Raw genomic sequence first — 6,489 nt, 5'->3', positions numbered from 1 at the left:
GAAGCTGTAGTAAGGCGTGCAAATGCTTCTTCAGCCCCAGGGCCGAATGGAGTCCCCTCTTGGGTTTATAAAAGTGCACCTGATGTACTAAGATTCTTGTGGAGGTTACTGAGAGTAGTATGGAATAAACAGGTTATACAAAGAGCTTGGTGTAGAGCAGGGGGAATCCTAATTCCCAAGGAGAAAGAGTCCTCAGTTTTAAGCCAGTTTCGAACCATATCCCTCCTGAATGTAGAAGGTAAGATTTTCTAAGATTTCTTTAGTATAGGCACAGAGGCTAGCAAGCTATTTAGAAGTTTAATAGATACGACAGTGCAGAGAGCAGGAATCCCAGGTTTTGCAGGGTGCATAGAACACACTAGCATGATATGGCACCAGATTCAGGCAGCCAAAGAGATTTACATGTGGTATTTTTATACCTGGCAAATGCGTTTGGTTCGGTACCGCATAGCCTTATTTGGAGTGCTTTTGATTTCTTTAGAGTGCCAGGGGTGATTGTAAACTTGGTGAAAGCATCCTTCCAAGATATTAGAATGTGTTTTAGTACTACAGATTTTACAACAGCATGGCAGAGACTCGAGTACACCCTGCCATAATACCTACCTCCGCTAGCATTTACAATGGCGATGGAAGCCATTATTAGAGCATCAAAGTGGGTGGTAGGTGGGGAGAGACGGCAGGGCGGGCTGCGCCTCCCACCAATTAGGGCTTACATGGATAACATGACACTGGTTACTATGAGAGTACCTTGTACAAAAAGGTTACTAGAGAAGTTAAATGAGAATCTTAAATGGGCTAGGATGAAGATTAAGCCTAGTAAGTCGAAGCATTTCATTGACTAGAGGCAAGATAATGGAGAGTAAGTTTTACGTAGATGAGGAAGAAATTCCACCTATAAGGGACCAGCCAGTGAAAAGTTTGTGTAGATGGTATAATGGGGAGTTGAATGACAGTGAACAGATAGAACAATTTAGGAAAGACATTTGTAGAGGAGATAGGAAGGATAGAGAAGTCAGGGCTTCCAGGCAAGTTGAAATTATGGTGCTTGGAGTCTGGTTTATTCCCTAAGTTGATGTGGCCATAGTCAGTATATGAAGTGCCAATATCAAAGGTGGAAAGGCTAGAGAGGTTGGTTAATTTGTATATTAGGAAATGGCTAGAAGTTCCTTGGTGTATTAGTAGTGTGGCATTGTAAGGGAAAGGCATTCTCCAGCTACCAGTAACTAGTCTATCAGAGGAGTTTAAGTGCACGAAGGTGAGAACAGAGTTGTTGCTATCAGGGAGCAAAGATACAGTAGTTAGTAACTTGGTCCCAAATCCATCTAGAGGGAGGAAATGGAACTCAAGACAGGCAGTACAGGAAGCAGAGGCAGCTCTCAGGCATACAGACATTGCAGGTAAGGTGCAACAAGGCCGGGGGGGCTTAGGGCTCAGATCAGGGAAACCAGTATGGAGCAAAGCAGCTCCCACAGAAAGGAGGAAGCTGGTAGTGGAGCAGGTACATCGACAAGAGGAAGTAGTGAGGTGTACAAAGGCTGTGGCCCAGGCTAAGCAGGGACAGTGGATGAACTGGGAAAGTGTAGAGACGAGGAAGCTTAACTGGAGGGAACTGTGGAATATGGAGGAATATCGTATAAAAGTCCTGAAAGGGGCTACTTATGATGTGCTGCCATCACCACAGAGCCTAAAACAGTGGGTAGATGGGGACCCGTTGTGTCCACTGTGTTCAGAGACGGCAACTTTGAGGCATATTCTGTCAGGCTGTAAGAATAGTCTTTCTCAAGGTCGGTATACATGGCGACAACCAAGTTTTGAAAAGCTTAGCGGCAGGAATTGAAAGCAGAAGAGTACAGGTGAATTCAGGATGTAATTGGGTAGAGAGTTCAGCCATTCAATTTGTTCGTGAGGGAGAGAAATGTAGAGGAGGTAGGTTTTTAGGCAGGCATGAGTCAGGCCACCTAATGGGACCTAATGATTGGGGGATGCAGGTAGGTTTTGGAGGAAAACTCGTTTTGCCACGAGAGATAGTTAGCACTAACTTGAGGCCTGACCTAGTGCTATGGTCTGCGAGTCAGCGGATAGTTTATTTCATAGAACTGACGGTGCCCTGGGAGGATTCAGTGGAGGAGGTTTATGAAAGGAAAAAGCTTAGATATGCAGATTTGGCTGCAGAAACTGAACAGCGAGGGTTTGTCCGGTAGAAGTGGGATGCACAGGGTTTATAGCTCGATCGATTATATCATTATTGGGAGAGTTGGGGATTTGTGGGCAGAATTTGCGAAAGACGGTAAATGAAATGTTGGAAGAAGCATTGAAAGGAAGTCAGTGGATTTGGTTAAGGATAAATAATGTCAGCTGGGGGCCAAAGTAAACATGTCATGGTCCTGTTTTCCTGTCTGTGTTTCCCCTGTTGGGCCGCCAGATGGCGGCACTTCTGTTTTGTGTCCTGCTCCCCCCCTGTTAATTGTATGATTGTTTCATTGTCTCGTTATCCCATCATTGTTCCCACCTGTGTCTTATCCCCTCCTTCTGGTTTGATTGTTTTTTGAGTTCACCTGTGTCTTGTTACCCCTGTCTATTTAAGTTCTCTGTTCCCTTGACTCAGGTGCTGGTTCCTTGTGTTTGTTCCCGACTAGCGTTTGTTGAGACCCATTGTACCTGCCTGCGTTTGTTACCCGTTTGTGTTTTGTTCCTGACCCGTATGTATTTTCTGGTGTTTCTTTTATGTGTTTGCCTGTGTTCCACCTGCCTGTACCCTGCCTGCTGCCTGCCTGTGTTCTGTTCTGTGTTTTGTTCTTAAGAATGTTTTGAGTTTGTTGTTTTGCCCTTTGTGGCCTTGCCTGTTCCCTGTTTGTGTTTGCCTTTTTTGTGTGAGTAAAATCCTTGTTAATTTTCCCTTTTTGAGTTTCGTGTTTTTTTTTCCCCCACTCTGCGCCTGGGTCCCAGCACCCGTACTGTCACAGAAGGAACCAGCCAGTTTGGGACCCAGCAGAGTTTTTTTTTTTTTTGTTTGTTTGTTTATCATGCCACCGGGGTGGTGGAGTGACCCGGAGGACTCGCCACCCAGCGACTGGGAGTCCCTCGCCCTTGAGCTTCCCAGCGCCCGGGGCGGGCGGTCACGGAGGCGCCGTGGTCGGGCTGCCTCCCGGTCGGCCAGATCTCCAGCTGCCCAGCCAGTGGTTCCCGGCCCTGCGTCATTTGAAGGGTCTCGACTGGCGATCTTTCCAGGGTCCGGCCCGCGGGGGTCCCGCCGGTCCCGTCCGGCTGCCCAGCCGGGTTCCCTACAGCTGTGGTCTGTGTTCCTGTCCCCTGCCCAGCCCAGACGGCAGGGCCCTCGGCCTGCTCCACCCCAAGTCCAGGAAGGGCCTTCACGGCCTGCTCTGCCCCAAGTCCCGGAGGGGCCTTCACGGCCTGCTCTGCCCCAAGTCCCGGAGGGGCCTTCACGGCCTGCTCTGCCTCAAGTCCCGGAGCGGCCTTCACGGCCTGCTCTGCCTCAAGTCCCGGAGCGGCCTTCACGGCCTGCTCTGCCTCAAGTCCCGGAGGGGCCTTCACGGCCTGCTCTGCCCCAAGTCCCGGAGGGGCCCCCAGAGCCACCTGGAGCCCGGAGAGGCTCCCAGATCCGCCTCGAGCCCCGGAGAGGCTCCCAGATCCGCCTCGAGCCCCGGAGAGGTTCACAGATCCGCCTCGAGCCCCGGAGAGGCCTCCAGATCCGCCTCGAGCCCCGGAGAGGCCCCCAGATCCGCCTCGAGCCCCAGCGGGGCCTCCGCAGCCGCCTCGAGTCCCGGGGGGGCCTCCGGAGCCGTCCAGAGCTCCGGAGAGGCCTCCAGAGCCGCCCAGAGCCCCGGAGAGGACAACAGTTCCATCTGTTGTCCCGCAGGGGCCGCCGCAGACTGCTCTGGCCGCCCCGCAGGCTAAGCCACCTGCCTTGCCCCCTGGTGTTCGTGCTCCCCCTGGCGTTCGTTCTCCCCCTAGCGTTCGTGCTCCCCCTAGTGTTCTCGCGCCCCCCAGTGTCCGTTCTTTCCCTAGTGTTCTCGCTCCCCCTAGTGTCCACACCTTGCCCCCTGGCGTTCGTGCTCCCCCTGGCGTTCGTGCTTCCCCTAGTGTTCTCACGCCCCCCAGTGTCCGTTTTCCCCCTAGTGTTCTCGCTCCCCCTAGTGTTCGTCCCTCCCCCGGTCTCGTCGCTCCCCCCAGTGGTCGTCTCTCCCCCGGTGTCGGTCCTTCCCCCAGTGATCGTCTCTCCCCCGGTGTCGTCGCTTCCCCCAGTGGTCACCCCTCCCCCGGTGTCGTCGCTTCCCCCAGTGGTTGCCTCTTCCCCGGAGTCTGTCCTCCCCCCAGTGGTCGTCCCTCCCCCGGTCTCGTCGCTCCCCCTGGTGTCCATTCTCCCTTTGGTGTTCGTCCTCCCAACCGTGTGTCCGTGTGTTCCCCGGCCCCCCTGTCTAATTGTCTGCCCGCCTGTTTGTCTGTTGGTCTACCCGTATGTGTGTCAGCCAGTTTGTTAGCCTGTTTGTCTGCCCCCCAAGCCGTCAGCCCATCGGCCAACGTGTTTGCCCGCCTGTCTGCCTGTCTGTCAGTGTGCCAGTCCGCGTGTGTTTTGTCTTGTTTGCCTGTGTGTCAGTCCCTATGTCAGTTGTTGGGCTCCCCCCTCGCCTTCCCTGTCTGCCTGTCCCTTTGTGTGTCCGTCGGTGTCGCCGTGTGCCTCCCCGCCTGCTTGTCCCTGTGTCTGTCCTTGTAGGTCTCCCGATTGTGCCAATATCTGGCAGTCTGTTTCCCCCTCAGTCTTGTCCAACCCAGTCCAGTGTTGTCGTGCCCCGTCTCAGTCCTGTCCTGTATGTCTGCCTTGCCCCTGTCCAAGTCCCCCCTGGTTTCCTGAGTCCCCGTGTCGCCCGAGTGCGGGCCCTGAATTCCCCCGTGTCGCCCGATGTGCGGGCCCTGAGTTTCCCCCGTGTCGCCCGATGTGCGGGCCCTGAGTTTCCCCCGTGTCGCCCGATGTGCGGGCCCTGAGTTTCCCCCGTGTCGCCCGATGTGCGGGCCCTGAGTTTCCCCCGTGTCGCCCGATGTGCGGGCCCTGAATTTCCCCGTGTCGCCCGATGTGCGGGCCCTGAGTCTCCCCGTGTCGCCCGGGTCCTGCCCAGCCCTGAGTCTCCCCGTGTTGCCCGGGTCCTGCCCAGTCCCGAGTCCTGTTCCCCCGTCCGAGTCCAGTCCCGAGTCCTGTTCCCCCGTCCGAGTCCAGTCCCGAGTCCTGTTCCCCCGTCCGAGTCCAGTCCCGAGTCCTGTTCCCCCGTCCGAGTCCAGTCCCGAGTCCTGTTCCCCCGTCCGAGTCCAGTCCCGAGTCCTGTTCCCCCGTCCGAGTCCAGTCCCGAGTCCTGTTCCCCCGTCCGAGTCCAGTCCCGAGTCCTGTTCCCCCGTCCGAGTCCAGTCCCGAGTCCTGCGTCCCGTTCCAGTCCTGAGTCCCGCCCTGTTTCTGTCCAGTCCTGTTTCTGCCCTGAGTCCTGTGTCCAGCCCCGAGTTCCCGTCCAGCCCCGAGTTCCCCTCCAGCCCCGAGTCTTGTTCTTGTCTTGTTCCTGTCCAGTCCAGTCCTGTTCCTGCCCCAGTTCTGTGTCCAGTCCCTGTTCCTGTCTGAGTCCTGTCTATAGCCCCCACCCTCTGTTGACTCCCTCCCCGGGTCGGCCTCCTGGGACGTCAGGAGCCGTCCCTTGGGGGGAGGGTACTGTCATGGTCCTGTTTTCCTGTCTGTGTTTCCCCTGTTGGGCCGCCAGATGGCGGCACTTCTGTTTTGTGTCCTGCTCCCCCCCTGTTAATTGTATGATTGTTTCATTGTCTCGTTATCCCATCATTGTTCCCACCTGTGTCTTATCCCCTCCTTCTGGTTTGATTGTTTTTTGAGTTCACCTGTGTCTTGTTACCCCTGTCTATTTAAGTTCTCTGTTCCCTTGACTCGGGTGCTGGTTCCTTGTGTTTGTTCCCGACTAGCGTTTGTTGAGACCCATTGTACCTGCCTGCGTTTGTTACCCGTTTGTGTTTTGTTCCTGACCCGTATGTATTTTCTGGTGTTTCTTTTATGTGTTTGCCTGTGTTCCACCTGCCTGTACCCTGCCTGCTGCCTGCCTGTGTTCTGTTCTGTGTTTTGTTCTTAAGAATGTTTTGAGTTTGTTGTTTTGCCCTTTGTGGCCTTGCCTGTTCCCTGTTTGTGTTTGCCTTTTTTGTGTGAGTAAAATCCTTGTTAATTTTCCCTTTTTGAGTTTCGTGTTTTTTTTTCCCCCACTCTGCGCCTGGGTCCCAGCACCCGTACTGTCACAAAACAAAGGGTAAGAGTATTCCTTTTCTTCTCTGTTTCTGCTTCATGTGTGATATTGTTATCAGGAATAGTTCTGTTTTCGACACAAGGAAGTTCTGCATGTGGGTACCATGGACAATGAGAGCTAGCATGGAGGGGGGTGGTTCTGGGACACTGGAACTAACTGTTGAGCCTTCCCGAGGTGTCGTAACTTG

Source organism: Anguilla rostrata, chromosome 15 (assembly GCF_018555375.3).
Source record: "Anguilla rostrata isolate EN2019 chromosome 15, ASM1855537v3, whole genome shotgun sequence".
NCBI classification, from domain to species: Eukaryota; Metazoa; Chordata; class Actinopteri; order Anguilliformes; family Anguillidae; genus Anguilla; species Anguilla rostrata.
This window is presented reverse-complemented; position numbering follows the sequence as displayed.